Here is an 11,359-nt window from a genome sequence, read left to right on the forward strand (position 1 = left end):
GCAGGAGTGCCACATCATTGCCTGAAGCTATCTGTGCAAGAACCTAACCAGTCCTTTACGACAACTCACTGTGTGGATGACTTTTGACACGTTTCAATTCGGATCAGATTACCAATAAATATATATCTCCCTCTCTTTCCAAAATCTGAAAAGTAAACGATCAAATAAACCCGTCCAATATCTTCCATCAGGCTTTCGCTCTGCTCGCCCTAAGAAAATGTGTCTGAATATATCTGTTAAGTTTCATTTCATCATATAGCCTCGAGGCTTCGACCCCTCTCGCATCTTTGCTCCTCTGCCTGCTAAAATCAGAACTCTCAGACCCAGCAGCCCTCACACATTGTACGCTTTACAAACTTCTGTTTATGAAACTTGCTGCTCACTGACGTCAATCCAGGTCAGCAATCCATCAATGTCAGAGTGTGTATGTATGTATGTATGGATCAGGAGATGCATTGATGGGCTGGTGCCTATAGCTCGTTGAGATCCAGACGCTGGGTTTTTGTGAAGGGGTTAATGAATATTTGTTTTTTTGGTGGAAGCAGACAAGAAGATTAACTGAAGTTGTGAGTCTGCCATCTCCTATAAACACACGATTCAATTTATATTTTATTTCAGGCTTTGTTTCCTCATGGGTGGACACACAATATCACGAAAACCTGTACAATGTTGTGCAGTAATTCAAGCAACACAGCTAATATCCCAACGTTCAATGTGTGTGTTAATTGATAAGGTTGCAATGTGCACCCTATGGTTCAGCAGACTGATACCATTGAAGGTGGGTTTTTATAGTTTGCCTATATATGGTAAGATGTTCATGATCTTTTGTTTAGACAACTTTAGGATCTAATCTTATTGTGCCAAGTCGAAACATAGGTTCATCAGGGCTTTTCCCACAGATAGCACATATAGACCATACTTGACAGTGTTGTTTACAACAGGTCCAACCATGAGAAATCACCAGGTGACCATAGTGTTTCCAACATTGATCTCCGGGTGGCCAGCAGCTGTTCATAAATGCCCCTTTAAACTACAAATGACCACTGATTTGAATCACTCATTTGAATACAATCAAATGGTGAAACTGTGTCTGTGTGTGTGTGTGTGTGTGTGTGCGTTTGTGCATGTGAGTGTGTGTGTGTGTGTGTGTGTGCACATTTCTTCTCAGTACGGTTGCAGAATTGAAATTATGGCAGCAAAATTCTCTGAATTTTACCCATATGTTTATTTATTTAGGGAGAGCGTGGCCTAGGGGATAGAGCGGGTGCTCTGCAACAAGAAGGTCGCCGGTTCAAATCCCACTCTATCCCATCTGCATGCCTAAGTATCCTTGGCAAGATACTGAACCCCTAGATGGCCCCTCATAAAATAATGAGTGTTCTAAAAATGTAAGTCGCTTTGGATAAAAGCGTCAGCTAAATGACATGTAATGTAATGTAATATTTATATTTGTGTTAATGTAGCAGTGTGTGTGTGGGTGGGTGTGTATATATACATATATGTATATATAAACATACAAAAAAATGTATATCTTCTCTGTGAGTGCAGTTATAGGGTGACATGTTGAAGTCATTTCAACACCTCTGTGCTATGTCTAAGACATGACAAACTCTGAGTGGGTGACTGTAAGTGTGATATGTGTGATGTCTGACATGAGTGTGTGTGTGTTATCAGTTACAGCTCCACAGCAGTCCTATAGGGTGTGTGTGTGTGTGTGAAGGCCTTTGTAGTTGTTGTGTAAACTCTGTGAACACTGTTACCAAGTGAGAAATCTTGGCATTTGCACCGATGTTATGTAAAAATGAGCCCATAGGATTTCGACCTGGAACTTGGAAAAAAAAGTCTAACAATCGAGGAAGTGGCATAACTAATCATTTGCAAATTGCATGAAATAATTCGCCTGACCAGTGTTTACTAACAGAGAGGTCACGGCCATCCATAACTCCACTGATGAATTGTGATATCAGGGGCCCTGGCACTGCAGCGCCTCTTCCAACCCAAAATAATGACCCTAAAAACTGTGTCTCTGCTGATTGCCAACGAGGGATTGTGGCTTTTGGCTTGTGCCATCAGGAGAACAGCAGTGTCCGCTTGGGTTAATGTCCCTGTATTGATCCCAGCAACCACTGCTATCGAAAATGAATTACCGAAGCCCGCACGGCAGCGAATCCGTCATCTGTGCTCAGCCAGCCGGCCAGAGCAGCTTATTGGTCGCGGTGGTGATGGATGTAAACTTTCATTGCTGGCTGCTTGCTCCTAATTCACCAGGGTTTACAACCCAAAACAAGCCGCAGCGGAAAGTTTTATACTCTCACCAAGAACTTGTAAACTTCATATCAGACCCCCACCCCTCTATTTGTCTCTTTCGTGCCGTTCGTTTTGAATTGGGCTGCAGCACCGAGAGCATGTTTAACTCTACAGATTAAAAACCGCTGGGTCAACACGTTGTGGGGAACTGATCAGCGCACTTTCCCCCATATTTAATCAATGATGTTTTCCTCTGTTGTATGCAGCTGTTTCAAAGGAGAAGCCAAAATAGAATTTGAATACAAAGTAAACTCAGCTCTTTTACCCCCAAATCCCAGAAACAAAAAATCCATGCGCCTAGAGCTCAGTTTTAATTTGTATTTTAATGTACTGTTTTGGAATACTTAAATAAGCATATCCTATGGCAAATACAATATGAAATATTAACTGTGTCGATATCTGCGGTGTGACTGAGGCGATGCAGCAGAGAGCCGGTGATTTATTTCATTTTAATCGCCCAGGAGCGGGCGAGGGGGCGAGGGGGTGGCCTCGGCACCACGTTGGCATCGACTTAACGCACGCCCGCAGACACACGAACACACACACCCACAAACACGTTGTGGGAATTGTGTATCATTAATCTATATTTATAAAATAATTTTACAATAAATAATCATTTTACATATAGGACTAACGGTGGTACTGTTTGTCTTTTAGAGTGACCACAAAATGGACCTCTCTCTCTTTCTCTCTTTCTCTCTCTCTCTCTCTCTCTCCCTCTCTCTCTCTCTCTCCCTCTCTCTCTTCCTCTCTCTCTCTCTCCCTCTCACCCTCTCACCACTCAAGTCTTTTATGAGGCGCAGAGCATTTAGTTTTTATCTTTAAGCACTGCTGTCGTTTACTGATCAAATAATCAATACTGAACCCGGAGCTGAGCTCAATGCATTTCTGAAGGATCAATAGGGCCAAAAAAAAAAAAAAATCTAAATGCATTCTCCTAAAATGGTTTAAGTTCTTGCTATGTGTGTGTGTGTGTGTGTGTGTGTGGCTGTGGCCTGTCTCAGCAGTTTCATTACAGGAAATGACCACAGAGCACTCTGCTTTCAAAGTGAAACCTGCAGCTTTTCATTTGGCTTAGTGCTGAACACAGACACATGACATTTAATTTGGATGATTCTCTTTTATTCTGCTATTCTACCACATGTTTATAGTATTATGTCTATTAATATACATTCATAGATTAAACATTTTTTTATAAGTAACAGGTAATAGACAATCGTTGTTTCATCCTTCATAATTGTACACAGGAACTATTACATTGCAGAAAGAGCCCAACATACTTTTTTTCACTTCCATTAATACTTTTACATTTTATCAAATTTTTATCAGGCATTTTTATATGAATTAGACTCACTCCCTCGACGAGACACGTAGGCTGTATTTCTGTTTGGCCAGGTCTCGCTCACGCTTGTCTATTTCCCCGAGAACGACTCGATAGAGACAGACTAATCTTTTCATGACTTCTTGAATGACTCCGTGCCTGATGCATCACGCTTAATGTATTCTAAAGTATATTTACTTGAATCTGGCTATTGGCAAAAGTTAAGTAGCAGTGTTTAGTAATGTCGCATTGATCAGGCCTCTGAGCAAGTCAGCGGGACGGTACACGCACACACACACACTCAAACACAAACACACACACACACTGATGTGTTGGGAGAAATATACTCCAACATCTATACCTTGTTTGCCAATGGCTCTTCTTTAAGTAACCTTGTGTGTGTGTGTGTGTGTGTGTGTGTGTGTGTGTGTGTACGTGCCTGGGTAGGTGTGTGTGTTTGTGTTAGAGAGAGATTCTATTTGACAAATACACCCTCATTTTTTTTAATAATCCTTTTATTTGACTCTCTTTAAGACCATTTGTTTTTTTTAGTAGGTAAGTTAATTCTTCTCTTCTGAAGCATCGCTGGACCTTTAACCTATCGCTTTACCTTCAAACATTTGCTACAAAGTTTCAAAAGGCTACAGGCCAAATCAATGTCGGCCTGCCTTTTGACTGTTACGTGGTTGACCTGTTAAATATTTAGCCTTTTATAACGGACAGAGACCTGCAGCCGAAATCTGAGTAAAAGGCCTAAATGGCTGAAGTGTTTGTAAAGCGTTTGGCTGCAGTTTGTTGAGGAATTAGTGTGTTTCCATAGATTATTATTTTGGTACATTTGCATTTGAAAGCGTCCGGCAATAGAGGACCGCGTTGATCAATAGCCCTGGTTGCCTTATCGATCTATCCGCAGCCTGATCGATTGGCAGAAAGAATTGGACGCACATCTCTCCTCTGTGCTTTGCTCGTGGTTTCACTCCACGTGAAAGTCAACTTATTTAGAAATAGACACTTTAATACAGCGGCCGTGACAGAGCAGCGGCTGTAAGAATACGAAGGAGGAGTGCCAATACAGGCCTCCACAGGACTAATCAATAATCGACACGGTAGGATATCTTTTGTATATTTTTTATATAAAAAATGTATCGTAAATAAATGTATATGTTTTATATAGATACATTTATATTTATACTTTATTTATTTTAAAGCCAGCCATTGGGTTTTGTCTATTCTACATAATATTTTAAAGGCAGGGCTTCTAAAACGTGTGATTCTTTTTGAAAGAACAACGTGATTGGGAAATTATTATACAAACATAAACAATCAATATACTATTTTATTGTATAGATTTTAATTTTAGTTTTACTGGGATATTTTAAGGTCATATTTCCGTTTAGATGGACAGACGAGTCATTTTCTTTCTGTTTTAATCTAAAATGAATACAATCTGAAACAATAACTATTTAGAATAAATGCGTATATATATGTTTTTGTCCTAAATGTGATCGAAGCTCCACATATTTATCTGTATAGTCTGACAAGCTGTTAGCGAAATAACCATCAGTCAGGTGCCGTCACATGATGTCACGTCAATCAATAGAGCTACTAATCACAAACACATTCAATAGACTATCGATCTGATTGGGCTGCATCACTAAATGTTATACGGATTAACTTTAGCTTTTTTAGGTTTTTCCCTCTCGCACACATCCAACTTCAGCCGTCAAGGCCTCCGTACACTGCGCTGATGATACCACTGGACTGTTGTTGTGTTGTCCACAGAAAAAGTAAAGAAGAGACAACAGGCCCAAGAAGCTCCGAGCTTTTCATTATAATATTTCCTCCTGCTGAGGTTAAAATACTATACAACTATTTATATAAGAAGTTGTACATTTATTTTCCTTTGATTGTTTATTTGTTATGTATGTCATATTTTTATTTTGTTTTATTTGTACACCTACACCCACCCACACACACACACACACACACACACACACACATTCACACAATAATAATACATACAGTACAATACTATACACACAATGTGTGTGTGTGTGCGTGCGTACGTATACACAGTAATACTAAAACTAAATGTGTGAATATGTATGTACAAATAAACACTCTATAAAACTGATTGAAAATACAATTAACTACCATTTAACAACCAGTATAAAAACTGAGAAGAGCAATAAATATCTAAAGATAAACCTTTCTGTGTTTTATCCAAATTGTATTAATCTGTACTAGTGTTAATGTAGAGCTGTGTGTGTGTTTTGTGCGACTGACAGTAAGCCGTGTGGGTTGTAAATTACTTCATGCTTTGTCATTCCCCATCGTTGACTAGTTGGTACAGAATAATATTTTGCTGACAGTTTGTGTTGTTTCAGAACTAATGTCAATACAATAGACCCCCGGTCAGATATGCAAGTACACAGAGATAATGTACATATTTGATATAACTCCTAGTTTTAAACTGAACTGAAAGTGAATTGACTCGAGTTGTCAACAGATACAAATGAACCGAGAATGCTTTGGATTCGTATTTTACGTTTTATCTTGTGTTTCAATCTATCGACTGCCTGTGTTTGACTGACGCTGTAATTGTTATGTGCCAAAGATGCTAAACGCTGGTGTGTGTGTTTGTGTGTGTGTTAATCTGCAGAACTGCGTGCATTTATCACTTAATATCAATCAAACATCAAAATAATGTTTAGTACGCAATGTCTTGAAAGGTGAGAAATTACACGCACACACACACACACACACACACACACACACTCACATTCTTTCACTTACGATTACGATTCTTTAGAGTCTGGACTTAAGAGATCACAGATTCAAATGCAGATGCATATTTCTCAACACAGCCTACGGGCCTGATATGTATACATTTACTCTGCTTGATAGATTGCAGATTAGAATGATTATAGATTGTAATGTGTATGCGTTATCTCACAAGCTAGTTAAGAGCATTACTCATTGTTCTTCTCCTCCTGCCCTGGTGGTTTTTTAAACCACACAGCTTTTTCGCCTGTTAAGCACTGCTAACGCTGGATTTATTAGGCTTAAAGAATAGCCTACACATCTTCCTCAAAGGGGATCAGACATTAAGTGTAGATCAAAAGGATAAGGTCTTAAAAACAGAACAATGCCTCTTCCACCACACTCATTCTTATTCCCTTATGCATGTTAATACAGGGATTGAACGCAGACAGATTTAAATGGCCTTTTGTTCGAAGTTATATTCATGCTCTCATGCAGAACAATAATTCTCATGACCAGAGGGGTTTAACTCCCCAGATTTTCTTGTATAAATTTTGCGAAACAGCAGAAGAGTTGCCGGGATTGAATATAACACGAAAAGGTTGTCTAAATCATGCATCTTTTCAAGGTGGCAGAGTCCTGGATTATCAAAAAAAAGTGAAGAGTGAGTTGAAATACTGTGGTATTTCTTTATTTATTTTTCAAATTTCTTTATTGTGGAGACAGAAAAGAGGAGGCGTAGATAAATTTAAAGTGCACCAGTATAAGCTTTGGTATTTTTTCAGAGATAGCTCTCAGTATGAAACAGCGACCCAGCTGCAGGGAAAGCACTGGGCCGCTCGGTTGGATGTGGAACATTCAGATCCACAGAACAGAACCAGTGACCTACCACCACTACTACTACTACTAGTCATCCTGGCTCTGATATCAAACAGTTTTTTTTTTTGGTGTGCTACAGCTGCAGCAGATGTGTTATGTCTTCTTCTTTTCTTTTTTCTTAGGTGGATATGGGAATAAGTGGTGAAACATCTCTCTGCCAGCTTCGTTTTGTTAGGTTGTAAATCTTTTTTTTGTTTTGTATTCATCAGCCAAGTAGTGAAAACCCTCAGACGCCCAGTATGAAAGCAAAACATGTATCAGTCAGAATAAATGTGGGATGAAGTACAACTGGATTTTTGCTTCACCAACATCAACCACCCATACATGCCCGCCCCCCCCAACACTACCCCTCTCATACCCCCCTCCCCGAGTGCAACTCCCACCCTCCACACCCGATAGAGCACCCGTTGCTAGGCGACAGAGGGAGAGATGGATTGAGGAGACATAGTCGATCAATTCTACAGAGAGAGGGGGGGAGAGAGAGAGGAAGGGAGGCAGGGAGGAGAGAGGGAGAGGAAGGAGGGAGGGAGAAGGTTAAAGAAAGAGGGAGAGAAGAAGAGAGAGAGGAGAGGAAGGGAGGACAGAATGCAGAGTGATTGCGCTCGTATCCAGGCTCCAGTTGGGGCTGGAGACGCTCCTTTGAAACATCTATCTTTGTTAACTGTATCGTGGCTCCGAAAATAAATCCATCTGCGCGGCTGTCCACCCTTCCATCTCTGTCCAAGTGCTCTGCTTTAATACTTTTATCACCTAAAATTACAGTCCGCACAAGCAGCCTGTGTTTAATATGCCCTCACTCAAAAGAGAGTTAATTGTATATTGCATGCACTCTTTCTCTCCGTCTCTCTGCCGTTCTCCATTTGTCACTGCTGCACACACACAAACATGCAGATGCCTGGCAATACTGCATGCCCCTCTCTCTCTCACTCACTCTCTCTCTCTCGCTCTCTGTGTGTGTGTAAGTGGGTGTGTGTGTGTGTGCAGAGCTGGGTGTTGAGCGTATCGACTGAGTATCGATCCCACCACTCACCTCCCTGCAGTCAGCTCTTGTCCTACATAGCATGCCCTGTCTGATTTCTCCCTTAATGGCTTTTATCCAGCTCCAATCTTTATTTAAACTGAAAAGTAGGAATTAGCATCCACTTCTATCCTGGTCTCTCTTACCTTTTCTTTTCACTGTCATCTTGGAACGAGTGCATCGGAAAGTATCGGTCCATTGACCCCTCTCACTTCCTCCCCTGGCTATGATTGCTTTCCCACAGAATTGTGCACTACAGTGTGTTACTTGTGTTCCTTCTTGTTCCTTACACTTTGCTTTTTTAAATATGCAGTATATACATGTAATATGCTGCACGTTGGGCTGCAACTCATCATTATCACCATTACTAACTAATCTGATGAATATTTTGTTCAATAATTGATTAAGAGTTGAAATGTCAGGAAATAGTGGCCATCATTAGCTCAAGATGACGTCTTCAAATGTCAAAATCCCAAATAATATTCAATATATACAACCATACAAGGAAAAGGAAAGCTTGAGGTCTTCATTTCTGAGAGGTCTTTGGGTATTTATATCTCATATCGATTAAAGGATAGGTTAGCCTTATTTCAAATGTTAAAACAAAATCTACATGCCCACATGTCTGTTGTTATTGGTCACTCTAAAGATCCCTCCTACATAAACTGGATGTGATGAAATCCCTGCCTTGATATATATTTCAATGTAAGCAATGACATACAAAATGTACAGTCGTCTTTCTGTGGAAAAACGGGATGGAAGGGTGGGTGGGTGGATGGATGGATGGATGGAGGACGGATGGATGGAGGGATGGATGGTTGGATAGATGGATGGTTGGATGGTTGTATGGGTGGATGGGTGGATGGGTGGATGGGTGGATGGGTGGATGGATGGAGGGAGGTTGGGATGGATGGAGGTTGGGATGGATAGAGGGATGGAGGGAGGGAGGGAGGGAGGGAGGGATGGCTGGATGGATGTACCTTATTGACCCCAAACTGGGAAATTCCTGTGATAAAGCGGCAGGCACATAACACACTCGATAAAATACAAAAACTAAAGATAGACAAAATATAATAATACAATATGATAGAAACATAAAAGTTCTACATCATTTTTTTTTGAGTGCATTGTACATAGTATATATACATTTATATATATATATATATAAATGTATATATATATATAGAGTGCAACTTGATACACTTGTAAATCTACTCTCTTATTGACTAATAGCTTCAGCTCTAACTGTGTCTCCACTGGATTTGATTTAAAAGTCATTAACAATCATAAACGGGACCAGGAGACAACTCCAGTTATTTGGGATGTTTGTATCCCCCCCCCCCCCCCCACCTTGCATCGTCATGGCAACAGCCCTCAAACGAGCACAATTCATTCTGCACATACTCTTCATATCGATGGCCTTTTCCTTATTGTGATCAGCCAGCCGCAGCCCGGGGAGGAACCCTCCACATGCCGTCATCCCTTTCGATTCTATTTGATTTGTTGCTCATGGAGCGAAGTGAGGGGAGAGACTCTTATCTTGGCCGAGCAGAAACAAGCCGTACCAAATAAGACACATCAGACTATCTGTGCTGGCACACACAATGGGGATTAATTGATCCTCTAATACCACAGATAAATCAATTCCTTCCTCCCCCCCCCCCCCCCCCCCCCTCTCCCCTGAGCTCTCTGGCCAATTGGACGGCCCCATCATTTGATCAACAGAGCATCTCCAGCCAATAGGAGGAGCGCTGGAGGTTGACTGACAGTGGCCCAGAGGTGAGCTCCAAAAGAGGTTAGAGAAAGGGAGTCCATCAGAAAGCCATTGGCAGCAGGAGGGGAAGTGAGGGCTGTGGTGTAGTGTGCATCAATCCTCAGAGAGCGCAAACACGCACAGAGGAAAGCTGCATGAGGAGATATTAATAACATCACTGGTGCTGCACAATGAGAGGGATTCAGGGTTTACCTCTGCAGACTGATAGCGGAGGTGCTACTAGTCACATGTGACTCGTAACTGCAAAATGAAATGTGAGACATTGAGTTTAAAAGAGGGAGATTTCACATCATATCAACGTATTCTTGGGTTTACAGACGAAACGTCCTCAATGTTTACAGCCGCGTCTCCTGCCCCCCCGCGCCGAGCCTCATCCCCCCGGCCAAGACATCAGCCATTTTCTCACAGTTACCCCCCATCTTATCTCCACCTCTGTTTGATCCATCTCCATTAGACGCTCTCTTTGCACGGCCCGGCATCATTCTCACTCTTTCACTTATTTTGCGTGTCCCACCCAATCACTCTCTTATCAGCACCTCTGCATTTCTGTCTTTCCCACAAACGCTGCTTTCCTCATGCAGCTCATATAATAACAGGCTAAAAATATGCCTTCTTTTTTTTCTCTTTCCAGTATTGATTTTGCCTGTAGCATTGTCTATGTGGAGAGAGAGAGAGAGAGAGGAGAGAGACGAAGGGTGGGGGAGAGAAGTAGAAGTAGAAACAACTGGAAAACAAATTACTTTCTACATATGTGGTAATGCTATCACCTTTCCCATATTGCCTAAGCGGAGAGCCAATGCTTTACCTCTGTGCAATACCTTTCAATTAAATAAGTAACTGCATTTGTTGAGGTTCTTCCTCAGCCACTCCACATCACACGGCGCTTAAAGCCCTCACACACACTGTACACGCATCGAATAAGAACCCGCTGAAATGAGAGAAACCTTACCATTGCAAATATGCTCCAGATCAGCTTTTCAGGGAAAATGGTTGGCTCTTTTTGGCACTAGTGTGTAATGGGAATGGAGAGAGTTGATCAATAGGCTATCGATCGCAGCCGGCCAGAGTCTGGGGAATTGAGAGTGAGAATAGAGGGGGAGTTAGGGTGGGGGTTGGCTCCAGGTTGAATTTTTAAAATGCTCTCTTTCAGCGATGACAAATAGTCTATTTGAAAAGAGGGAAACAAAGACAGAGAGAGGGAGCGTCATAAAGAGAGTCTCTGCTTCTCGTGTTCTCCGAGCAGAGAGCTGAGACCTCCCTGTTTCCCACAAGTTACAGTATTTTGGACAGGAGCTGC

Source organism: Platichthys flesus, chromosome 9, assembly GCF_949316205.1.
Source record: "Platichthys flesus chromosome 9, fPlaFle2.1, whole genome shotgun sequence".
NCBI classification, from domain to species: domain Eukaryota; kingdom Metazoa; phylum Chordata; class Actinopteri; order Pleuronectiformes; family Pleuronectidae; genus Platichthys; species Platichthys flesus.